This window comes from Dromaius novaehollandiae, chromosome 8 (genome assembly GCF_036370855.1).
Source record: "Dromaius novaehollandiae isolate bDroNov1 chromosome 8, bDroNov1.hap1, whole genome shotgun sequence".
Classification (NCBI taxonomy): Eukaryota; Metazoa; Chordata; class Aves; order Casuariiformes; family Dromaiidae; genus Dromaius; species Dromaius novaehollandiae.
This window is the reverse complement of record NC_088105.1, coordinates 884,417-911,419: the sequence shown is the minus strand read 5'-3', so window position 1 is coordinate 911,419 and position 27,003 is coordinate 884,417.

The following is a 27,003-nucleotide window of genomic DNA, read 5'->3' as shown; positions in this document are numbered from 1 at the left end:
CGTGGGTGATTCCAACGTGACGTGGGGCTTCGAATGTGACGTGGGCGTGAGGTGGGTGATTGGAACGTGACGTGGGCGTGACGTCGGTACTTTGAAAGTGACGTGGGTGTGACCTGGCGGCTTTGAACGTGACGTAAGGGCGACATAGGTGTTTCGAACGTGACGTGGGCGTGACGTGGGTGATTCCAACGTGACGTGGGGGCTTCGAACGTGACATGGGCGTGACGTGGGTGTTTCGAAGGTGACGTTGGTGTTTCGAACGTGACGTGGGTGTGACGTGGGGGCTTCGAACGTGACGTGGGCGTCACGTGGGAGTTTCGATCATGACGTGGGCGTGACGTGTGTGGTTTCAACGTGACGTGGGTGTCACGTGGGGCATCGAACGTGACGTGGACGTGACGTCGGTACTTTCAATTTGAGGTTGGTGTGACCTGGGTCATTCGAACGTGACGTACATGTGACGTGGGTGATTCCAACGTGACGTGGGGCTTCGAACGTGACGTGGGAGTGACGTGGGTGATTCCAACGTGACGTGGGGCTTCGAAAGTGGCGTGGGCGTGACGTGGGTGATTCGAATGTGACGTGGGCGTGACGTGGGTCATTCGAACATGACGTAGGTGTGACGTGGGGGCTTCGAACGTGACGTGGGCGTGACGTGGATGCTTCGAATGTGACGTTGGTGTTTCGAACGTGACATGGGTGTGACATGGGTGCTTCGAATGTGACGTGGGCGTAACGTGGGGGCTTCGAACCTGACGTGGGTGTGACGTGGGGGCTTCGAAAGTGACGTGGGTGTGACGTGGGTCATTTGAACGTGACGTGGGCGTGACGTAGGTGATTCCAACGTGACGTGGGGCTTCGAACGTGACGTGGGCGTGACGTGGGTGATTGGAATGTGACGTGGGCGTGACGTGGGGGCTTCGAACGCCACGGAGTTTCACGTGGGGGCATCGAACGTGACGTGGGCGTGACGTGGGGGCTTCAAGCGTGACCTGGGTGTGACGTGGGTGTTTCGAAGGTGACGTGGGCGTGACGTCAGTACTTTGAATGTGACGTGGGTGTGACCTGGGTCATTTGAACGTGACGTGGGTGTGACGTGGGTGTTTCGATCATGACGTGGGCGTGACATGTGTGGTTTCAACGTGACGTGGGTGTGACGTGGGGCATCGAACGTGACGTGGACGTGACGTCGGTACTTTCAGTTTGAGGTTGGTGTGACCTGGGTCATTCGAACGTGATGTACATGTGACGTGGGTGATTCCAACGTGACGTGGGGCTTCGAACGTGACGTGGGTGTGACCTGGGTGATTGGAACGTGACGTGAGTGTGACGTGGGGGCTTCGAACGTGACGTTGGTGTTTCGAACTTGACTTCGGTGTGACGTGGGGGCTTCGAACATGACGCAAGAGTGATGTGGATGCTTCGAATGTGACGTTGGTGTTTCGAACGTGACAGGGGTGTGACGTGGGTGCTTCGAACGTGACGTGGGAGTGACGTGGGGGCATGGAACGTGACGTGGGTGTGAGGTGGGTGATTCCAACGTGACGTGGGCGTGACGTCGGTACTTTGAAAGTGACGTGGGTGTGACCTGGGTCATTGGAACGTGACGTGGGAGTGATGTGGGGGCTTCGAATGTGATGTAAGGGTGACATGGGTGCTTAGAACGTGACGTGGGCGTGACGTGGGCGATTCCAACGTGACGTGGGGCTTCGAACGTGACGTGGGCGTGATGTGGGTGATTCGAATGTCACTTGGGCGTGACGTGGGTCCTTCGAACGTCACTTGGGCGTGACGTGGGGGCTTCAAACGTGACGTGGGCGTGACCTGGGTGATTGGATCGTGACGTGGACGTGACGTGGGTGGTTTCAACGTGACGTGAGCGTCACGTGGGGTCCTCGAACGTGACTTGGGCGTCACGTGGGGTCTTCGAAAGTGACGTGGGCATGACGTGGGTGATTCGAAGGTGACGTGGGTGTGACGTGGGGTCTTCGAACGTGACGTGGGTGTGACGTCGGTACTTTGAATGTGACGTGGGTGTGACCTGGGTCATTGGAACGTGACGTGGGAGTGACGTGGGGGCATCGAACGTGACAAAAGGGTGACATGGGTGCTTAGAACGTGACGTGGGCGTGATGCGGGTGATTCCAACGTGACGTGGGCTTCGAATGTGACGTGGGCGTGACGTCGGTACTTTGAAAGTGACGTGGGTGTGACCTGGGGGCTTCGAACGTGACGTAAGGGCGACATGGGTGCTTAGAACGTGACGTGGGCGTCACGTGGGTGATTCCAACGTGACGTGGGGGCTTCGAACGTGACATGGGCGTGACGTGGGTGATTCGAACGTGACGTGGGCGTGACGTCGGAACTTTGAATGTGACGTGGGTGTGACCTGGGTCATTGGAACGTGACGTGGGAGTGACGTGGGGGCATAGAACGTGACAAAAGGGTGACATGGGTGCTTAGAACGTGACGTGGGAGTGACGTGGGTGATTCCAACGTGACGTGGGGGCTTCGAACGTGACGTAAGGGTGACATGGGTGCTTAGAACGTGACGTGGGCGTGACGTGGGCGATTCCAACGTGACGTGGGGCTTCGAACGTGACGTGGGCGTGATGTGGGTGATTCGAATGTCACTTGGGCGTGACGTGGGGGCCTCGAACGTCACGTGGGCGTGACGTGGGGGCTTCGATGTTGACGTGGGCGTGACCTAGGTGATTGGAACGTGACGTGGACGTGACGTGGGTGGTTTCAACGTGACGTGAGCGTCGCGTGGCGTCCTCGAACGTGACTTGGGCGTCACGTGGGGTCTTCGAAAGTGACGTGGGCATGACGTGGGTGATTCGAAGGTGACGTGGGTGTGACGTGGGGGCTTCGAACGTGACGTGGGTGTGACGTCGGAACTTTGAATGTGACGTGGGTGTGACCTGGGTCATTGGAACGTGACGTGGGAGTGACGTGGGGGCTTCAAACATGACATAAGGGTGACATGGGTGCTTAGAACGTGACGTGGGCGTGATGTGGGTGATTCCAACGTGACGTGGGGCTTCGAATGTGACGTGGGCGTGACGTGGGTGATTGGAACGTGACGTGGGCGTGACGTCGGTACTTTGAATGTGACGTGGGTGTGACCTGGGTCATTGGAACGTGACGTGGGAGTGACGTGGGGGCTTCGAACGTGACATAAGGGTGACATGGGTGCTTAGAACGTGACGTGGGCATGACGTGGCTGATTCCAACGTGACGTGGGGCTTCGAATGTGACGTGGGCGTGAGGTGGGTGATTGGAACGTGACGTGGGCGTGACATCGGTACTTTGAAAGTGACGTGGGTGTGACCTGGGGGCTTCGAACGTGACGTAAGGGCGACATGGGTGCTTAGAACGTGACGTGGGCGTAACGTGGGTGATTCCAACGTGACGTGGGGGCTTCGAACGTGACATGGGCGTGACGTGGGTGATTCGAAGGTGACGTGGGTGTGACGTGCGGGCTTCGAACGTGACGTGGGCGTGACGTCGGAACTTTGAATGTGACGTGGGTGTGACCTGGGTCATTGGAACGTGACGTGGGAGTGACGTGGGGGCTTCGAACGTGACATAAGGGTGACATGGGTGCTTAGAACGTGACGTGGGCGTGATGCGGGTGATTCCAACGTGACGTGGGTGATTCGAATGTGACGTGGGCGTGACGTGGGTGATTGGAACGTGACGTGGGCGTGACGTCGGTACTTTGAATGTGACGTGGGTGTGACCTGGGTCATTGGAACGTGACGTGGGAGTGACGTGGGGGCTTCGAACGTGATGTAAGGGTGACATGGGTGCTTAGAACGTGACGTGGGCGTGACGTGGGTGATTCCAACGTGACGTGGGGCTTCGAATGTGACGTGGGCGTGAGGTGGGTGATTGGAACGTGACGTGGGCGTGACGTCGGTACTTTGAAAGTGACGTGGCTGTGACCTGGCGGCTTTGAACGTGACGTAAGGGCGACATAGGTGCTTCGAACGTGACGTGGGCGTGACGTGGGTGATTCCAAGGTGACGTGGGGGCTTCGAACGTGACATGGGCGTGACGTGGGTGTTTCGAACGTGACGTTGGTGTTTCGAACGTGACGTGGGTGTGACATGGGTGCTTAGAACGTGACGTGGGAGTGACGTGGGTGATTCCAACGTGACGTGGGCTTCGAATGTGACGTGGGCGTGACGTCGGTACTTTGAAAGTGACGTGGGTGTGACCTGGGGGCTTCGAACGTGACGTAAGGGCGACATGGGTGCTTAGAACGTGACGTGGGCATGACGTGGGTGATTCCAACGTGACGTGGGGGCTTCGAACGTGACATGGGCGTGACGTGGGTGATTCGAACGTGACGTGGGCGTGATGTCGGTACATTGAATGTGCCGTGGGTGTGACGTGCATGACTCGAACGTGACGTGGGCGTGACGTGGGGGCTTCGAAGTTGACGTGGGCCAGACCTGGGTGATGCGAACGTGACGTGGGTGTGACGTGGGGGCATCGAACGTGACGTGGGCGTGACGTAGGGGCTTCAAAAGTGACGTGGGCGTCACGTGGGGGCATCGAACGTGACGTAGGTGTGACGTGGGGGCTTCGAATGTGACGTTGGTGTTTCGAACGTGACATGGGCGTATCGTGGGGGCTTCGAACGGGACGTGGGTGTGACGTGGGTGTTTCGAACGTGACGTGGGCATGACGTGGGTGATTCGAAGGTGACGTGGGCGTGACGTGGGGGCTTCGAACGTGACCTGGGTGTGAGGTGGGTGTTTCGAACGTGACGTGGGTGTGACGTCGCTACTTTGAATGTGACGTGGGTGTGACCTGGGTCATTGGAACGTGACGTGGGAGTGACGTGGGGGCTTCAAACGTGACGTAAGGGTGACATGGGTGCTTAGAACGTGACGTGGGCGTGACGTGGGCGATTCCAACGTGACGTGGGGCTTCGAACGTGTCGTGGGCGGGAGGTGGGTGATTCGAATGTCACTTGGGCGTGACGTGGGGGCTTCGAACGTCACGTGGGCGTGACGTGGGGGCTTCGAACGTGACCTGGGTGTGAGGTGGGTGTTTCGAACGTGACGTGGGTGTGACGTCGGTACTTTGAATGTGACGTGGGTGTGACCTGGGTCATTGGAACGTGACGTGGGAGTGACGTGGGGGCTTCAAACGTGACGTAAGGGTGACATGGGTGCTTAGAACGTGACGTGGGCGTGACGTGGGCGATTCCAACGTGACGTGGGGCTTCGAACGTGTCGTGGGCGGGAGGTGGGTGATTCGAATGTCACTTGGGCGTGACGTGGGGGCTTCGAACGTCACGTGGGCGTGACGTGGGGGCTTCGATGTTGACGTGGGCGTGACCTGGGTGATTGGAACGTGACGTGGACGTGACGTGGGTGGTTTCAACGTGACGTGAGCGGCACGTGGGGTCCTCGAACGTGACTTGGGCGTCACGTGGGGTCTTCGAAAGTGACGTGGGCATGACGTGGGTGATTCGAAGGTGACGTGGGTGTGACGTGCGGGCTTCGAAAGTGACGTGGGTGTGACGTGGGTCTTTTGAACGTGACCTGGGCGTGACGTGGGTGATTCGAATGTGACGTGGGCGTGACGTGGGGGCTTCGAACGTCTCGTGAGCGTCACGTGGGGGCATCGAGTTTGACATGGGCGTGACCTGGGTGATTGGAACGTGACGTGGGCGTGACGTGGGTGATTCCAACGTGACGTGGGGCTTCGAACATGACGTGGGCGTGACGTGGGGGCTTCGAAAGTGACGTGGGCATGACGTGGGTGATTCGAAGGTGACATGGGTGTGACGTGGGGGCTTCGAACGTGACGTGGGCGTCACGTGGGGTCTTCGAAAGTGACGTGGGCATGACGTGGGTGATTCGAAGGTGACGTGGGTGTGACGTCGGAACTTTGAATGTGACGTGGGTGTGACCTGGGTCATTGGAACGTGACGTGGGAGTGACGTGGGGGCTTCGAAAGTGACGTGGGCGTGACCTGGGTGATTGGTACGTGACGTGGGCGTGATGCGGGTGATTCCAACGTGACGTGGGGCTTCGAATGTGACGTGGGCGTGACGTGGGTGATTGGAACGTGACGTGGGCGTGACGTCGGTACTTTGAATGTGACGTGGGTGTGACCTGGGTCATTGGAACGTGACGTGGGAGTGACGTGGGGGCTTCGAACGTGACGTAAGGGTGACATGGGTGCTTAGAACGTGACGTGGGCGTGACGTGGGTGATTCCAACGTGACGTGGGGCTTCGAATGTGACGTGGGCGTGAGGTGGGTGATTGGAACGTGACGTGGGCGTGACGTCGGTACTTTGAAAGTGACGTGGGTGTGACCTGGCGGCTTTGAACGTGACGTAAGGGCGACATAGGTGTTTCGAACGTGACGTGGGCGTGACGTGGGTGATTCCAACGTGACGTGGGGGCTTCGAACGTGACATGGGCGTGACGTGGGTGTTTCGAAGGTGACGTTGGTGTTTCGAACGTGACGTGGGTGTGACGTGGGGGCTTCGAACGTGACGTGGGCGTCACGTGGGAGTTTCGATCATGACGTGGGCGTGACGTGTGTGGTTTCAACGTGACGTGGGTGTCACGTGGGGCATCGAACGTGACGTGGACGTGACGTCGGTACTTTCAATTTGAGGTTGGTGTGACCTGGGTCATTCGAACGTGACGTACATGTGACGTGGGTGATTCCAACGTGACGTGGGGCTTCGAACGTGACGTGGGAGTGACGTGGGTGATTCCAACGTGACGTGGGGCTTCGAACGTGGCGTGGGCGTGACGTGGGTGATTCGAATGTGACGTGGGCGTGACGTGGGTCATTCGAACGTGACGTAGGTGTGACGTGGATGCTTCGAATGTGACGTTGGTGTTTCGAACGTGACATGGGTGTGACATGGGTGCTTCGAATGTGACGTGGGCGTAACGTGGGGGCTTCGAACCTGACGTGGGTGTGACGTGGGGGCTTCGAAAGTGACGTGGGTGTGACGTGGGTCATTTGAACGTGACGTGGGCGTGACGTAGGTGATTCCAACGTGACGTGGGGCTTCGAACGTGACGTGGGCGTGACGTGGGTGATTGGAATGTGACGTGGGCGTGACGTGGGGGCTTCGAACGCCACGGAGTTTCACGTGGGGGCATCGAACGTGACGTGGGCGTGACGTGGGGGCTTCAAGCGTGACCTGGGTGTGACGTGGGTGTTTCGAAGGTGACGTGGGCGTGACGTCAGTACTTTGAATGTGACGTGGGTGTGACCTGGGTCATTTGAACGTGACGTGGGTGTGACGTGGGTGCTTCGATCATGACGTGGGCGTGACATGTGTGGTTTCAACGTGACGTGGGTGTGACGTGGGGCATCGAACGTGACGTGGACGTGACGTCGGTACTTTCAATTTGAGGTTGGTGTGACCTGGGTCATTCGAACGTGATGTACATGTGACGTGGGTGATTCCAACGTGACGTGGGGCTTCGAACGTGACGTGGGTGTGACCTGGGTGATTGGAACGTGACGTGAGTGTGACGTGGGGGCTTCGAACGTGACGTTGGTGTTTCGAACTTGACTTCGGTGTGACGTGGGGGCTTCGAACATGACGCAAGAGTGACGTGGATGCTTCGAATGTGACGTTGGTGTTTCGAACGTGACAGGGGTGTGAGGTGGGTGATTCCAACGTGACGTGGGCGTGACCTCGGTACTTTGAAAGTGACGTGGGTGTGACCTGGGTCATTGGAACGTGACGTGGGAGTGATGTGGGGGCTTCGAATGTGATGTAAGGGTGACATGGGTGCTTAGAACGTGACGTGGGCGTGACGTGGGCGATTCCAACGTGACGTGGGGCTTCGAACGTGACGTGGGCGTGATGTGGGTGATTCGAATGTCACTTGGGCGTGACGTGGGTCCTTCGAACGTCACTTGGGCGTGACGTGGGGGCTTCAAACGTGACGTGGGCGTGACCTGGGTGATTGGATCGTGACGTGGACGTGACGTGGGTGGTTTCAACGTGACGTGAGCGTCACGTGGGGTCCTCGAACGTGACTTGGGCGTCACGTGGGGTCTTCGAAAGTGACGTGGGCATGACGTGGGTGATTCGAAGGTGACGTGGGTGTGACGTGGGGTCTTCGAACGTGACGTGGGTGTGACGTCGGTACTTTGAATGTGACGTGGGTGTGACCTGGGTCATTGGAACGTGACGTGGGAGTGACGTGGGGGCATCGAACGTGACAAAAGGGTGACATGGGTGCTTAGAACGTGACGTGGGCGTGATGCGGGTGATTCCAACGTGACGTGGGGCTTCGAATGTGAGGTGGGCGTGACGTCGGTACTTTGAAAGTGACGTGGGTGTGACCTGGGGGCTTCGAACGTGACGTAAGGGCGACATGGGTGCTTAGAACGTGACGTGGGCGTCACGTGGGTGATTCCAACGTGACGTGGGGGCTTCGAACGTGACATGGGCGTGACGTGGGTGATTCGAACGTGACGTGGGCGTGACGTCGGAACTTTGAATGTGACGTGGGTGTGACCTGGGTCATTGGAACGTGACGTGGGAGTGACGTGGGGGCATAGAACGTGACAAAAGGGTGACATGGGTGCTTAGAACGTGACGTGGGCGTGACGTGGGTGATTCCAACGTGACGTGGGGGCTTCGAACGTGACGTAAGGGTGACATGGGTGCTTAGAACGTGACGTGGGCGTGACGTGGGCGATTCCAACGTGACGTGGGGCTTCGAACGTGACGTGGGCGTGATGTGGGTGATTCGAATGTCACTTGGGCGTGACGTGGGGGCCTCGAACGTCACGTGGGCGTGACGTGGGGGCTTCGATGTTGACGTGGGCGTGACCTAGGTGATTGGAACGTGACGTGGACGTGACGTGGGTGGTTTCAACGTGACGTGAGCGTCGCGTGGCGTCCTCGAACGTGACTTGGGCGTCACGTGGGGTCTTCGAAAGTGACGTGGGCATGACGTGGGTGATTCGAAGGTGACGTGGGTGTGACGTGGGGGCTTCGAACGTGACGTGGGTGTGACGTCGGAACTTTGAATGTGACGTGGGTGTGACCTGGGTCATTGGAACGTGACGTGGGAGTGACGTGGGGGCTTCAAACATGACATAAGGGTGACATGGGTGCTTAGAACGTGACGTGGGCGTGATGTGGGTGATTCCAACGTGACGTGGGGCTTCGAATGTGACGTGGGCGTGAGGTGGGTGATTGGAACGTGACGTGGGCGTGACGTCGGTACTTTGAATGTGACGTGGGTGTGACCTGGGTCATTGGAACGTGACGTGGGAGTGACGTGGGGGCTTCGAACGTGACATAAGGGTGACATGGGTGCTTAGAACGTGACGTGGGCATGACGTGGCTGATTCCAACGTGACGTGGGGCTTCGAATGTGACGTGGGCGTGAGGTGGGTGATTGGAACGTGACGTGGGTGTGACATCGGTACTTTGAAAGTGACGTGGGTGTGACCTGGGGGCTTCGAACGTGACGTAAGGGCGACATGGGTGCTTAGAACGTGACGTGGGCGTGACGTGGGGGATTCCAACGTGACGTGGGGGCTTCGAACGTGACGTGGGCGTGACGTGGGTGATTCGAAGGTGACGTGGGTGTGACGTGCGGGCTTCGAACGTGACGTGGGCGTGACGTCGGAACTTTGAATGTGACGTGGGTGTGACCTGGGTCATTGGAACGTGACGTGGGAGTGACGTGGGGGCTTCGAACGTGACATAAGGGTGACATGGGTGCTTAGAAGGTGACGTGGGCGTGATGCGGGTGATTCCAACGTGACGTGGGGCTTCGAATGTGACGTGGGCGTGACGTGGGTGATTGGAACGTGACGTGGGCGTGACGTCGGTACTTTGAATGTGACGTGGGTGTGACCTGGGTCATTGGAACGTGACGTGGGAGTGACGTGGGGGCTTCGAACGTGATGTAAGGGTGACATGGGTGCTTAGAACGTGACGTGGGCGTGACGTGGGTGATTCCAACGTGACGTGGGGCTTCGAATGTGACGTGGGCGTGAGGTGGGTGATTGGAACGTGACGTGGGCGTGACGTCGGTACTTTGAAAGTGACGTGGCTGTGACCTGGCGGCTTTGAACGTGACGTAAGGGCGACATAGGTGCTTCGAACGTGACGTGGGCGTGACGTGGGTGATTCCAAGGTGACGTGGGGGCTTCGAACGTGACATGGGCGTGACGTGGGTGTTTCGAACGTGACGTTGGTGTTTCGAACGTGACGTGGGTGTGACATGGGTGCTTAGAACGTGACGTGGGAGTGACGTGGGTGATTCCAACGTGACGTGGGCTTCGAATGTGACGTGGGCGTGACGTCGGTACTTTGAAAGTGACGTGGGTGTGACCTGGGGGCTTCGAACGTGACGTAAGGGCGACATGGGTGCTTAGAACGTGACGTGGGCATGACGTGGGTGATTCCAACGTGACGTGGGGGCTTCGAACGTGACATGGGCGTGACGTGGGTGATTCGAACGTGACGTGGGCGTGATGTCGGTACTTTGAATGTGCCGTGGGTGTGACGTGCATGACTCGAACGTGACGTGGGCGTGACGTGGGGGCTTCGAAGTTGACGTGGGCCAGACCTGGGTGATGCGAACGTGACGTGGGTGTGACGTGGGGGCATCGAACGTGACGTGGGCGTGACGTAGGGGCTTCAAAAGTGACGTGGGCGTCACGTGGGGGCATCGAACGTGACGTAGGTGTGACGTGGGGGCTTCGAATGTGACGTTGGTGTTTCGAACGTGACATGGGCGTATCGTGGGGGCTTCGAACGGGACGTGGGTGTGACGTGGGTGTTTCGAACGTGACGTGGGCATGACGTGGGTGATTCGAAGGTGACGTGGGCGTGACGTGGGGGCTTCGAACGTGACCTGGGTGTGAGGTGGGTGTTTCGAACGTGACGTGGGTGTGACGTCGGTACTTTGAATGTGACGTGGGTGTGACCTGGGTCATTGGAACGTGACGTGGGAGTGACGTGGGGGCTTCAAACGTGACGTAAGGGTGACATGGGTGCTTAGAACGTGACGTGGGCGTGACGTGGGCGATTCCAACGTGACGTGGGGCTTCGAACGTGTCGTGGGCGGGAGGTGGGTGATTCGAATGTCACTTGGGCGTGACGTGGGGGCTTCGAACGTCACGTGGGCGTGACGTGGGGGCTTCGAACGTGACCTGGGTGTGAGGTGGGTGTTTCGAACGTGACGTGGGTGTGACGTCGGTACTTTGAATGTGACGTGGGTGTGACCTGGGTCATTGGAACGTGACGTGGGAGTGACGTGGGGGCTTCAAACGTGACGTAAGGGTGACATGGGTGCTTAGAACGTGACGTGGGCGTGACGTGGGCGATTCCAACGTGACGTGGGGCTTCGAACGTGTCGTGGGCGGGAGGTGGGTGATTCGAATGTCACTTGGGCGTGACGTGGGGGCTTCGAACGTCACGTGGGCGTGACGTGGGGGCTTCGATGTTGACGTGGGCGTGACCTGGGTGATTGGAACGTGACGTGGACGTGACGTGGGTGGTTTCAACGTGACGTGAGCGGCACGTGGGGTCCTCGAACGTGACTTGGGCGTCACGTGGGGTCTTCGAAAGTGACGTGGGCATGACGTGGGTGATTCGAAGGTGACGTGGGTGTGACGTGCGGGCTTCGAAAGTGACGTGGGTGTGACGTGGGTCATTTGAACGTGACCTGGGCGTGACGTGGGTGATTCGAATGTGACGTGGGCGTGACGTGGGGGCTTCGAACGTCTCGTGAGCGTCACGTGGGGGCATCGAGTTTGACATGGGCGTGACCTGGGTGATTGGAACGTGACGTGGGCGTGACGTGGGTGATTCCAACGTGACGTGGGGCTTCGAACATGACGTGGGCGTGACGTGGGGGCTTCGAAAGTGACGTGGGCATGACGTGGGTGATTCGAAGGTGACATGGGTGTGACGTGGGGGCTTCGAACGTGACGTGGGCGTCACGTGGGGTCTTCGAAAGTGACGTGGGCATGACGTGGGTGATTCGAAGGTGACGTGGGTGTGACGTCGGAACTTTGAATGTGACGTGGGTGTGACCTGGGTCATTGGAACGTGACGTGGGAGTGACGTGGGGGCTTCGAAAGTGACGTGGGCGTGACCTGGGTGATTGGTACGTGACGTGGGCGTGATGCGGGTGATTCCAACGTGACGTGGGGCTTCGAATGTGACGTGGGCGTGACGTGGGTGATTGGAACGTGACGTGGGCGTGACGTCGGTACTTTGAATGTGACGTGGGTGTGACCTGGGTCATTGGAACGTGACGTGGGAGTGACGTGGGGGCTTCGAACGTGACGTAAGGGTGACATGGGTGCTTAGAACGTGACGTGGGCGTGACGTGGGTGATTCCAACGTGACGTGGGGCTTCGAATGTGACGTGGGCGTGAGGTGGGTGATTGGAACGTGACGTGGGCGTGACGTCGGTACTTTGAAAGTGACGTGGGTGTGACCTGGCGGCTTTGAACGTGACGTAAGGGCGACATAGGTGTTTCGAACGTGACGTGGGCGTGACGTGGGTGATTCCAACGTGACGTGGGGGCTTCGAACGTGACATGGACGTGACGTGGGTGTTTCCAACGTGACGTGGGCGTGACGTCGGTACTTTGAATGTGACGTGGGCGTGACGTGGGTGATTCGAATGTGACGTGGGCGTGACGTGGGGTCTTCGAACGTGACGTGAGTGCCACGTGGGGGCATCGAATTTGACGTGGGCGTGACCTGGGTGATTGGAACGTGAGGTGGGTGTGACGTGGGGGCTTCGAACGTGACGTGGGTGTGACGTGGGTGCTTCGAACGTGACGTGGGCGTCACGTGGGGGCTTCGAACATGACGTGGATGTGAGGTGGGTGCTTCGCACGTGACGTGGGCATGACGTGGGGGCTTCGAAAATGATGTGGGTGTGACGTGGGTGCATCGAACGTGACGTGGGCGTGACGTGGGAGTTTCGAACGTGACGTGGGCATGACGTCGGTGATTCGAACGTGACGTGGATGTGAGGAGGGTGATTCGGACGTGACATGGGCATAACGTGGGGGCTACGAACATTACGCGGGTGTGACGTGGATGCTTCGAATGCGACGTTGGTGTTTCGAACGTGACATGGGTGTGACGTGGGTGCTTGGAACGTGACGTGGGCGTCACGTGGGGGCTTCGAACATGACGTGGGTGTGACGTGGGGGCATCGATCGTGACGTGGACGTGACGTCGGTACTTTTTACCTGATGGGGGTGTGACGTGGGTCATTCGAACGTGACGTGGGCGTGACGTCGGTGCTTTGAATGTGACGTGGGTGTGACGTGGGTCATTCGAACGTGATGTACGCGTGACGTGTGGGCTTCGAACGTGACGTGGGTGTTTCAAAACTAACGTGGGTGTGACGTAGGGGTATCGAACGTGACGTAGGTGTTTCCAAACTGACGTGGGTGTGACGTCGGTATGTTGAATGTGACGTGGGTGTGACGTGCATGGTTCGAACGTGAGGTGGGTGTTTTAAATGTGAGCTGGGCGTGACGTGGGTCATTCGAACATGACGTAGGTGTGACGTGGGTGTTTCGGACGTGACGTGGGCGTGACGTGGATGCTTCGAATGTGACGTTGGTGTTTCGAACGTGACATGGGTGTGACATGGGTGCTTCGAATGTGACGTGGGTGTGACGTGGGTCATTTGAACGTGACGTGGGCGTGACGTCGGTGCTTTGAATGTGACGTGGGTGTGACCTGGGTCATTGGAACGTGACGTGGGAGTGACGCGGGTGATTCCAACGTGACGTGGGGCTTCGAATGTGACGTGGGCGTGACGTGGGTGATTGGAACGTGACGTGGGGCTTCGAATGTGACGTGGGTGTGACGTGGGTCATTCGAACGTGATGTACGTGTGACGTGTGGGCTTCGAACGTGACGTGGGTTTTTCAAAACCAACGTGGGTGTGACGTGGGGTATCGATCGTGACGTAGGTGTTTCCAAACTGACGTGGGTGTGACGTCAGTACGTTGAATGTGACGTGGGTGTGACGTGCATGATTCGATCGTGAGGTGGGTGTTTTAAATCTGAGCTGGCCGTATCGTGGGTCATTCGAACGTGACATAGGTGTGACGTGGGGGCATCGAACGTGACCTGGGCGTGACGTGGATGTTTCGAATGTGACGTTGGTGTTTCGAACGTGACATGCGTGTGACGTGGGTGCTTCGAACGTGACGGGGGTGTGACGTCGGTACTTTGAATGTGCCGTGGGTGTGACGTGGGGGCTTCGAAGTTGACGTGGGCCAGACCTGGGTGATGCGAACGTGACGTGGGTGTGACGTGGGGGCATCCAACGTGACGTGGGCGTGACGTAGGGGCTTCAAAAGTGACGTGGGCGTCACGTGGGGGCATCGAACGTGACGTAGGTGTGACGTGGGGGCTTCGAATGTGACGTTGGTGTTTCGAACGTGACATGGGTGTGACATGGGTGCTTCGAATATGACATGGGCGTATCGTGGGGGCTTCGAACGGGACGTGGGTGTGACATGAGGGCTTCGAACGTGACGTGGGTGTGACGTGGGTGTTTCGAAGGTGACGTGGGCGTGACGTGGGTGCTTCGAACGCCACGTGAGCTTCACGTGGGGGCATCGAACGTGACGTGGGCGTCACGTGGGGTCTTCGAAAGTGACGTGGGCATGACGTGGGTGATTCGAAGGTGACGTGGGTGTGACGTGGGGGCTTCGAACGTGACGTGGGCGTGACGTCGGAACTTTGAAAGTGACGTGGGTGTGACCTGGGGGCATCGAACGTGACGTGAGGGCGACATGGGTGCTTAGAACGTGATGTGGGCGTCACGTGGGTGATTCCAACGTGACGTGGGGCTTCGAAAGTGACGTGGGCATGACGTGGGTGATTCGAATGTGACGTGGGTGTGACCTGGGTCATTGGAACGTGACGTGGGAGTGACCTGGGGGCTTCGAACGTGACGTAAGGGCGACATGGGTGCTTAGAACGTGACGTGGGCGTCACGTGGGTGATTCCAACGTGACGTGTGGGCTTCGAATGTGACGTGGGCGTGACGTGGGTGATTGGAACGTGACGTGGGCGTGACGTCGGTACTTTGAATGTGACGTGGGTGTGACCTGGGTCATTGGAACGTGACGTGGGGGCTTCGAATGTGACGTAAGGGTGACATGGGTGCTTAGAACGTGACGTGGGCGTAACGTGGCTGATTCCACCGTGACGTGGGGCTTCGGACGTGACGTGGACGTGACGTCGGTACTTTGAAAGTGACGTGGGTGTGACCTGGGGGCATCGAACGTGACGTGAGGGCGACATGGGTGCTTAGAACGTGATGTGGGCGTCACGTGGGTGATTCCAACGTGACGTGGGGCTTCGAACGTGACGTGGGCGTGACGTGGGTGGTTCCAACATGACGTGGGCATCACGTGGGAGTTTCGAACGTGACATGGACGTGACGTCGGTACTTTCAATTTGACGTTGGTGTGACCTGGGTCATTCGAACGTGACGTACGTGGGCATGACGTTGGGGCTTGGCACGTGATGTGGGTGTTTCATAACTAACGTGCTTGTGACGTGGGGGCTTCGAACGTGACGTAGGCGTAACGTGGGTGTTTACAAGTGACCTGGGCGTGACGTGGGGGCTTCGATCGTGACGTGGACGTGACGTCGGTACTTTATATATGACGTGGATGTGACCTGGCTCATTTGAACGTGACGTGGCTGTGACGTGGGGGCTTCGAACGTGACAAAAGGGTGACATGGGTGCTTAGAACGTGACGTGGGCGTGACGTGGGGGCTTCGAACGTGACGTAGGCGTAACGTGGGTGTTTACAAGTGACCTGGGCGTGACGTGGGCGCTTCGATCGTGACATGGACGTGACGTCGGTACTTTATATATTTCGTGGGTGTGACCTGGCTCATTTGAACGTGACGTGGCTGTGACGTGGGGGCTTCGAACGTGACGTGGGCATTACGTGGGTGATTCGAAACTGACGTGGATGTGACGTGGGTGCTTCCAAGGTGACGTGGGCGTGACGTGGGGGCTTCGAACGTATCCTGGGTGTGAGGTGGGTGTTTCGAACGTGACGTGGGCGTGACGTCGGTACTTTGAATGTGACGTGGGCGTGACGAGGTTGATTCCAACGTGATGTGGGGCTTCGAATGTGACGTGGGCGTCACGTGGGTGATTGAAACGTAACGTGGGCGTGACGTCGGTACTTTGAATGTGACGTGGGTGTGACCTGAGTCATTGGAACGTGACGTGGGAGTGACGCGGGGGCTTCGAACGTGACGTAAGGGTGACATGGGTGCTTAGAACGTGACGTGGGCGTGATGCGGGTGATTCCAACGTGACGTGGGGCTTCGAATGTGACGTGGGCGTGACGTGGGTGATTGGAACGTGACGTGGGCGTGACGTCGGTACTTTGAAAGTGACGTGGGTGTGACCTGGGGGCTTCGAACGTGACGTAAGGGCGACATGGGCGCTTAGAACGTGACGTGGGCGTGACGTGGGTGATTCCAACGTGACGTGGGGCTTCGAACATGACGTGGGCGTGACGTGGGGGCTTCGAAAGTGACGTGGGCATGACGTGGGTGATTCGAAGGTGACGTGGATGTGACGTGGGGGCTTCGAACGTGACGTGGGCGTGACGTGGGTGATTCGAACGTGACGTGGGTGTGACCTGGGTCATTGGAACGTGACGTGGGAGTGACGTGGGGGCATCGAACGTGACATAAGGGTGACATGGGTGCTTAGAACGTGACGTGGGCGTGATGCGGGTGATTCCAACGTGACGTGGGGCTTCGAATGTGACGTGGGCGTGACGTGGGTGATTGGAACGTGACGTGGGCGTGACGTCGGTACTTTGAATGTGACGTGGGTGTGACCTGGGGGCTTCGAACGTGACGTAAGGGCGACATGGGTGCTTAGAACGTGACGTGGGCGTCACGTGGGTGATTCGAACGTGACATGGGCGTGACGTCGGTACTTTGAAAGTGACGTGGGTGTGACCTGGGTGATTGGAACGTGACGTGGGAGTGACGTGGGTGATTCCAACGTGACGTGGGCTTCGAACGTGACGTGGGCGTGACCTGGGTGATTGGAACGTGACGTGGGCGTGTTGTGGGTGCTTCGAACGTGACGTTGGCATGACATAAGCGCTTCGATCGTGACGTGGGCGTGACGTGTGTGTTTTCAACGTGACGTGGGTGTCACGTGGGGCATCGAACGTGACGTGGGCGTGACGTGTGTGGTTTCAACGTGACGTGGGCGTCACGGGGGGGCTTCGAACGTGACGTGGGCATGACGTGGGTGATTCGAAGGTGACGTGGGCGTGACGTGGGGGCATGGAACGTGACGTGGGTGTGAGGTGGGTGTTTCGAACGTGACGTGGGAGTGACGTCGGTACTTTGAATGTGACGTGGGTGTGACCTGGGTCATTTGAACGTGACGTGGGTGTGACGTGGGGGCTTCAAACGTGACGTGGGCATGACTGGGTGATTCGAACGTGACGTGGGCGTGACGTGTGGGCATCGAACGTGACGTGGGTGTGACGAGGGTGATTCCAACGTGACGTGGGCATGACGTCCGTGATTCGAACGTGACGTGGGCATGACGTCGGTGATTCGAACGTGACGTGGGCGTCACGTGGGGGCATCGAACGTGACGTGGGTGTGACGTGGGGGTTTCGAACGTGACATGGGCGTGACGTGTGTGATTCGAACGTGACGTGGGCGTGACGTGGGTGATTCGAAGGTGACGTGGGTGTGACGTGGGGGCTTCGAACGTGTCGTAAGGGTGATATGGGTGCTTAGAACGTGACGTGGGCGTGACGTGGGTGATTCCAAAGTGACGTGGTCTTCGAACATGACGTGGGTGTGACGTGGGGGCATCGGTTGTGACGTGGGCGTGACGTCGGTACCTTATAACCGACGTGGGAGTGACCTGGGTCCTTTGATCGTGGTGTACGTGTGATATGGGGGCTTCGAATGTGACGTGGGCGTCACGTGGGTGATTCGAAAGTGACGTGGGCGTGACGTGGGAGTTTCGAACGTGACGTGGGCGTGACGTCGGTACTTTCAATGTAACGTCGGTGTTACCTGGGTGATTGGAACGTGACGTGGGCGTGACGTGGGTGATTCCAACGTGACGTGGGCTTCGAACGTGACGTGGGCGTGACGTGGGTGATTGGAACGTGACGTGGGCGTGAGGTGGGTGATTCGAAAGTGACGTCGGTGTGACGTGCGTGTTTCGGACGTGACGTGGGCGTGACGTGGGTGCTTCGATCGTGACGTGGGCATGACATAAACACTTCGATCGTGACGTGGGCGTGACGTGTGTGGTTTCAACGTGACGTGGGTGTCACGTGGGGCATCGAACGTGACGTGGGCGTGACGTGTGTGGTTTCAAAGTGACGTGGGCGTCACGGGGGGGCTTCGAACGTGACGTGGGCATGACGTGGGTGATTCGAAGGTGACGTGGGCGTGACGTCAGTACTTTGAATGTGACGTGGGTGTGACCTGGGTCATGCGAACGTGACGTGGGTGTGACGTGGGTGTTTCGAGCGTGACGTGGGTGTGACGTCGGTACTTTGAATGTGACGTGGGCGTGACGTGGGTACTTTACATTTGACGTGGGTGTGACCTGGGTCAATCGAACGTGACGTGGGCGTCACGTGGGGGCTTCGAAAGTGACCTGGGTGTGAGGTGGGTTTTTCGAACGTGACGTGGGCGTGACGTCGGTACTTTGAATGTGACGTGGGTGTGACCAGGGTCATTGGAACGTGACGTGGGAGTGACGTGGGGGCTTCGAACGTGATGTAAGGGTGACATGGGTGCTTAGAACGTGACGTGGGCGTGACGTGGGGGCATCGAACGTGACGTGGGCATGACGTGGGAGCTTCGAAAGTGACGTGGGCGTCACGTGGGTGATTCGAAGGTGACGTGGGCGTGACGTGGGGGCTTCGAACGTGACCTGGGTGTGAGGTGGGTGTTTCGAACGTGACGTGGTCGTGACGTCGGTACTTTGAATGTGACGTGGGTGTGACCTGGGTCATTGGAACGTGACGTGGGAGTGACGTGGGGGCTTCAAACGTGACAAAAGGGTGACATGGGTGCTTAGAACGTGACGTGGGCGTGACGTGGGCGATTCCAACGTGACGTGGGGCTTCGAACGTGACGTGGGCCGGAGGTGGGTGATTCGAATGTCACTTGGGCGTGACGTGGGGGCTTCGAACGTCACGTGGGCGTGACGTGGGGGCTTCGATGTTGACGTGGGCGTGACCTGGGTGATTGGAACGTGACGTGGACGTGACGTGGGTGGTTTCAACGTGACGTGAGCGGCACGTGGGGTCCTCGAACGTGACTTGGGCGTCACGTGGGGTCTTCGAAAGTGACGTGGGCATGACGTGGGTGATTCGAAGGTGACGTGGGTGTGACGTGGGTCATTTGAACGTGACCTGGGCGTGACGTGGGTGATTCGAATGTGACGTGGGCGTGACGTGGGGGCTTCGAACGTCTCGTGAGCGTCACGTGGGGGCATCGAGTTTGACATGGGCGTGACCTGGGTGATTGGAACGTGACGTGGGCGTGACGTGGGTGATTCCAACGTGACGTGGGGCTTCGAACATGACGTGGGCGTGACGTGGGGGCTTCGAAAGTGACGTGGGCATGACGTGGGTGATTCGAAGGTGACATGGGTGTGACGTGGGGGCTTCGAACGTGACGTGGGCGTCACGTGGGGTCTTCGAAAGTGACGTGGGCATGACGTGGGTGATTCGAAGGTGACGTGGGTGTGACGTGGGGGCTTCGAACGTGACGTGGGTGTGACGTCGGAACTTTGAATGTGACGTGGGTGTGACCTGGGTCATTGGAACGTGACGTGGGAGTGACGTGGGGGCTTCGAACGTGACATAAGGGTGACATGGGTGCTTAGAACGTGACGTGGGCGTGATGCGGGTGATTCCAACGTGACGTGGGGCTTCGAATGTGACGTGGGCGTGACGTGGGTGATTGGAACGTGACGTGGGCGTGACGTCGGTACTTTGAATGTGACGTGGGTGTGACCTGGGTCATTGGAACGTGACGTGGGAGTGACGTGGGGGCTTCGAACGTGACGTAAGGGTGACATGGGTGCTTAGAACGTGACGTGGGCGTGACGTGGGTGATTCCAACGTGACGTGGGGCTTCGAATGTGACGTGGGCGTGAGGTGGGTGATTGGAACGTGACGTGGGCGTGACGTCGGTACTTTGAAAGTGACGTGGGTGTGACCTGGCGGCTTTGAACGTGACGTAAGGGCGACATAGGTGTTTCGAACGTGACGTGGGCGTGACGTGGGTGATTCCAACGTGACGTGGGGGCTTCCAACGTGACATGGGCGTGACGTGGGTGTTTCGAACGTGACGTTGGTGTTTCGAACGTGACGTGGGTGTGACGTGGGGGCTTCGAACGTGACGTGGGCATGACGTGGGTGATTCGAAAGTGACGTGGGCGTCACGTGGGAGTTTCGATCATGACCTGGGCGTGACGTGTGTGGTTTCAACGTGACGTGGGTGTCACGTGGGGCATCGAACGTGACGTGGACGTGACGTCGGTACTTTCAATTTGAGGTTGGTGTGACCTGGGTCATTCGAACGTGACGTACATGTGACGTGGGTGATTCCAACGTGACGTGGGGCTTCGAACGTGACGTGGGAGTGACGTGGGTGATTCCAACGTGACGTGGGGCTTCGAACGTGACGTGGGCGTGACGTGGGTGATTCGAATGTGACGTGGGCGTGACAAGGGTCATTCGAACATGACGTAGGTGTGACGTGGGGGCTTCGAACGTGACGTGGGCGTGACGTGGATGCTTCGAATGTGACGTTGGTGTTTCGAACGTGACATGGGTGTGACATGGGTGCTTCGAATGTGACGTGGGCGTAACGTGGGGGCTTCGAACCGAACGTGGGTGGGACGTGGGGGGCTTCGAAAGTGACGTGGGTGTGACGTGGGTCATTTGAACGTGACCTGGGCGTGACGTGGGTGATTCCAACGTGACGTGGGGCTTTGAACGTGACGTGGGCGTGACGTGGGTGATTCGAATGTGACGTGGGCGTGACGTGGGGGCTTCGAACGCCACGGAGCTTCACGTGGGGTCCTCGAACGTGACATGGGCATGACGTGGGTGTTTCGAAGGTGACGTGGGCGTGACGTCAGTACTTTGAATGTGACGTGGGTGTGACCTGGGTCATTTGAACGTGACGTGGGTGTGACGTGGGTGTTTCGATCATGACGTGGGCGTGACATGTGTGGTTTCAACGTGACGTGGGTGTGACGTGGGGCATCGAACGTGAAGTGGACGTGACGTCGGTACTTTCAATTTGAGGTTGGTGTGACCTGGGTCATTCGAACGTGATGTACATGTGATGTGGGTGATTCCAACGTGACGTGGGGCTTCGAACGTGACGTGGGTGTGACCTGGGTGATTGGAACGTGACGTGAGTGTGACGTGGGGGCTTCGAACGTGACGTTGGTGTTTCGAACTTGACTTCGGTGTGACGTGGGGGCTTCGAACATGACGCGAGAGTGACGTGGATGCTTCGAATGTGACGTTGGTGTTTCGAACGTGACAGGGGTGTGACGTGGGTGCTTCGAACGTGACGTGGGCGTGACGTGGGGGCATGGAACGTGACGTGGGTGTGAGGTGGGTGATTCCAACGTGACGTGGGCGTGACGTCGGTACTTTGAATGTGACGTGGGTGTGACCTGGGTCATTGGAACGTGACGTGGGAGTGACGTGGGGGCATCGAACGTGACAAAAGGGTGACATGGGTGCTTAGAACGTGACGTGGGCGTGACGTGGGTGATTCCAACGTGACGTGGGGGCTTCGAACGTGACATGGGCGTGACGTGGGTGATTCGAACGTGACGTGGGCGTGATGTCGGTACTTTGAATGTGCCGTGGGTGTGACGTGCATGACTCGAACGTGACGTGGGCGTGACGTGGGGGCTTCGAAGTTGACGTGGGCCAGACCTGGGTGATGCGAACGTGACGTGGGTGTGACGTGGGGGCATCCAACGTGACGTGGGCGTGACGTAGGGGCTTCAAAAGTGACGTGGGCGTCACGTGGGTGATTCAAAGGTGACGTGGGCGTGACGTGGGGGCTTCGAACGTGACCTGGGTGTGAGGTGGGTGTTTCGAACGTGACGTGGGTGTGACGTCGCTACTTTGAATGTGACGTGGGTGTGACCTGGGTCATTGGAACGTGACGTGGGAGTGACGTGGGGGCTTCAAACGTGACAAAAGGGTGACATGGGTGCTTAGAACGTGACGTGGGCGTGACGTGGGCGATTCCAACGTGACGTGGGGGCTTCGAACGTCACGTGGGCGTGACGTGGGGGCTTCGATGTTGACGTGGGCGTGACCTGGGTGATTGGAACGTGACGTGGACGTGACGTGGGTGGTTTCAACGTGACGTGAGCGGCACGTGGGGTCCTCGAACGTGACTTGGGCGTCACGTGGGGTCTTCGAAAGTGACGTGGGCATGACGTGGGTGATTCGAAGGTGACGTGGGTGTGACGTGCGGGCTTCGAAAGTGACGTGGGTGTGACGCGGGTCATTTGAACGTGACCTGGGCGTGACGTGGGTGATTCGAATGTGACGTGGGCGTGACGTGGGGGCTTCGAACGTCTCGTGAGCGTCACGTGGGGGCATCGAGTTTGACATGGGCGTGACCTGGGTGATTGGAACGTGACGTGGGCGTGACGTGGGTGATTGGAACGTGACGTGGGGCTTCGAACATGACGTGGGCGTGACGTGGGGGCTTCGAAAGTGACTTGGGCATGACGTGGGTGATTCGAAGGTGACATGGGTGTGACGTGGGGGCTTCGAACGTGACGTGGGCGTCACGTGGGGTCTTCGAAAGTGACGTGGGCATGACGTGGGTGATTCGAAGGTGACGTGGGTGTGACGTCGGAACTTTGAATGTGACGTGGGTGTGACCTGGGTCATTGGAACGTGACGTGGGAGTGACGTGGGGGCTTCGAAAGTGACGTGGGCGTGACCTGGGTGATTGGTACGTGACGTGGGCGTGACGTGGGTGATTCCAACGTGACGTGGGGCTTCGAATGTGACGTGGGCGTGACGTGGGTGATTGGAACGTGACGTGGGCGTGACGTCGGTACTTTGAATGTGACGTGGGTGTGACCTGGGTCATTGGAACGTGACGTGGGAGTGACGTGGGGGCTTCGAACGTGACGTAAGGGTGACATGGGTGCTTAGAACGTGACGTGGGCGTGACGTGGGTGATTCCAACGTGACGTGGGGCTTCGAATGTGACGTGGGCGTGACGTGGGTGATTGGAACGTGACGTGGGCGTGACGTCGGTACTTTGAAAGTGACGTGGGTGTGACCTGGCGGCTTTGAACGTGACGTAAGGGCGACATAGGTGTTTCGAACGTGACGTGGGCGTGACGTGGATGATTCCAACGTGACGTGGGGACTTCGAACGTGACATGGGCGTGACGTGGGTGTTTCGAAGGTGACGTTGGTGTTTCGAACGTGACGTGGGTGTGACGTGGGGGCTTCGAACGTGACGTGGGCGTCACGTGGGAGTTTCGATCATGACGTGGGCGTGACGTGTGTGGTTTCAACGTGACGTGGGTGTCACGTGGGGCATCGAACGTGACGTGGACGTGACGTCGGTACTTTCAATTTGAGGTTGGTGTGACCTGGGTCATTCGAACGTGACGTACATGTGACGTGGGTGATTCCAACGTGACGTGGGGCTTCGAACGTGACGTGGGAGTGACGTGGGTGATTCCAACGTGACGTGGGGCTTCGAACGTGGCGTGGGCGTGACGTGGGTGATTCGAATGTGACGTGGGCGTGACGTGGGTCATTCGAACGTGACGTAGGTGTGACGTGGGGGCTTCGAACGTGACGTGGGCGTGACGTGGATGCTTCGAATGTGACGTTGGTGTTTCGAACGTGACATGGGTGTGACATGGGTGCTTCGAATGTGACGTGGGCGTAACGTGGGGGCTTCGAACCTGACGTGGGTGTGACGTGGGGGCTTCGAACGTGACGTGGGCGTGACGTGGGGGCTTCAAGCGTGACCTGAGTGTGACGTGGGTGTTTCGAAGGTGACGTGGGCGTGACGTCAGTACTTTGAATGTGACGTGGGTGTGACCTGGGTCATTTGAACGTGACGTGGGTGTGACGTGGGTGTTTCGATCATGACGTGGGCGTGACATGTGTGGTTTCAACGTGACGTGGGTGTGACGTGGGGCATCGAACGTGACGTGGACGTGACGTCGGTACTTTCAATTTGAGGTTGGTGTGACCTGGGTCATTCGAACGTGATGTACATGTGACGTGGGTGATTCCAACGTGACGTGGGGCTTCGAACGTGACGTGGGTGTGACCTGGGTGATTGGAACGTGACGTGAGTGTGACGTGGGGGCTTCGAACGTGACGTTGGTGTTTCGAACTTGACTTCGGTGTGACGTGGGGGCTTCGAACATGACGCAAGAGTGACGTGGATGATTCGAATGTGACGTTGGTGTTTCGAACGTGACAGGGGTGTGACGTGGGTGCTTCGAACGTGACGTGGGCGTGACGTGGGGGCATGGAACGTGACGTGGGTGTGAGGTGGGTGATTCCAACGTGACGTGGGCGTGACGTCGGTACTTTGAAAGTGACGTGGGTGTGACCTGGGTCATTGGAACGTGACGTGGGAGTGATGTGGGGGCTTCGAACGTGACAAAAGGGTGACATGGGTGCTTAGAACGTGACGTGGGCGTGACGTGGGCGATTCCAACGTGACGTGGGGCTTCGAACGTGACGTGGGCGTGATGTGGGTGATTCGAATGTCACTTGGGCGTGACGTGGGTCCTTCGAACGTCACGTGGGCGTGACGTGGGGGCTTCAAACGTGACGTGGGCGTGACCTGGGTGATTGGATCGTGACGTGGACGTGACGTGGGTGGTTTCAACGTGACGTGAGCGTCACGTGGGGTCCTCGAACGTGACTTGGGCGTCACGTGGGGTCTTCGAAAGTGACGTGGGCATGACGTGGGTGATTCGAAGGTGACGTGGGTGTGACGTGGGGTCTTCGAACGTGACGTGGGTGTGACGTCGGTACTTTGAATGTGACGTGGGTGTGACCTGGGTCATTGGAACGTGACGTGGGAGTGACGTGGGGGCATCGAACGTGACAAAAGGGTGACATGGGTGCTTAGAACGTGACGTGGGCGTGATGCGGGTGATTCCAACGTGACGTGGGGCTTCGAATGTGACGTGGGCGTGACGTCGGTACTTTGAAAGTGACGTGGGTGTGACCTGGGGGCTTCGAACGTGACGTAAGGGCGACATGGGTGCTTAGAACGTGACGTGGGCGTCACGTGGGTGATTCCAACGTGACGTGGGGGCTTCGAACGTGACATGGGCGTGACGTGGGTGATTCGAACGTGACGTGGGCGTGACGTCGGTACTTTGAAAGTGACGTGGGTGTGACCTGGGTGATTGGAACGTGACGTGGGAGTGACGTGGGGGCATAGAACGTGACAAAAGGGTGACATGGGTGCTTAGAACGTGACGTGGGCGTGACGTGGGTGATTCCAACGTGACGTGGGGGCTTCGAACGTGACGTAAGGGTGACATGGGTGCTTAGAACGTGACGTGGGCGTGACGTGGGCGATTCCAACGTGACGTGGGGCTTCGAACGTGACGTGGGCGTGATGTGGGTGATTCGAATGTCACTTGGGCGTGACGTGCGGGCCTCGAACGTCACGTGGGCGTGACGTGGGGGCTTCGATGTTGACGTGGGCGTGACCTAGGTGATTGGAACGTGACGTGGACGTGACGTGGGTGGTTTCAACGTGACGTGAGCGTCGCGTGGCGTCCTCGAACGTGACTTGGGCGTCACGTGGGGTCTTCGAAAGTGACGTGGGCATGACGTGGGTGATTCGAAGGTGACGTGGGTGTGACGTGGGGGCTTCGAACGTGACGTGGGTGTGACGTCGGAACTTTGAATGTGACGTGGGTGTGACCTGGGTCATTGGAACGTGACGTGGGAGTGACGTGGGGGCTTCAAACGTGACGTAAGGGTGACATGGGTGCTTAGAACGTGACGTGGGCGTGACGTGGCTGATTCCAACGTGACGTGGGGCTTCGAATGTGACGTGGGCGTGACGTGGGTGATTGGAACGTGACGTGGGCGTGACGTCGGTACTTTGAATGTGACGTGGGTGTGACCTGGGTCATTGGAACGTGACGTGGGAGTGACGTGGGGGCTTCGAACGTGACATAAGGGTGACATGGGTGCTTAGAACGTGACGTGGGCATGACGTGGCTGATTCCAACGTGACGTGGGGCTTCGAATGTGACGTGGGCGTGAGGTGGGTGATTGGAACGTGACGTGGGCGTGACATCGGTACTTTGAAAGTGACGTGGGTGTGACCTGGGGGCTTCGAACGTGACGTAAGGGCGACATGGGTGCTTAGAACGTGACGTGGGCGTGACGTGGGTGATTCCAACGTGACGTGGGGGCTTCGAACGTGACATGGGCGTGACGTGGGTGTTTCGAAAGTGACGTTGGTGATTCCAACGTGACGTGGGCGTGACGTGGGGGCTTCGAACGTGACGTGGGCATGACGTGGCTGATTCGAAAGTGACGTGGGCGTGACGTCGGTACTTGGAATGTGACGTGGGTGTGACCTGGGTGATTGGAACGTGACGTGGGAGTGACGTGGGGGCTTCAAACGTGACGTAAGGGTGACATGGGTGCTTAGAACGTCACGTGGGAGTGACGTGGGTGATTCCAACGTGACGTGGGGCTTCGAACGTGACGTGGGCGTGATGTGGGTGATTCGAATGTCACTTGGGCGTGACATGGGGGGCTTCGAACGTCACGTGGGCGTGACGTGGGGGCTTCGATGTTGACGTGGGCGTGACCTGGGTGATTGGAACGTGACGTGGACGTGACGTGGGTGGTTTCAACGTGAC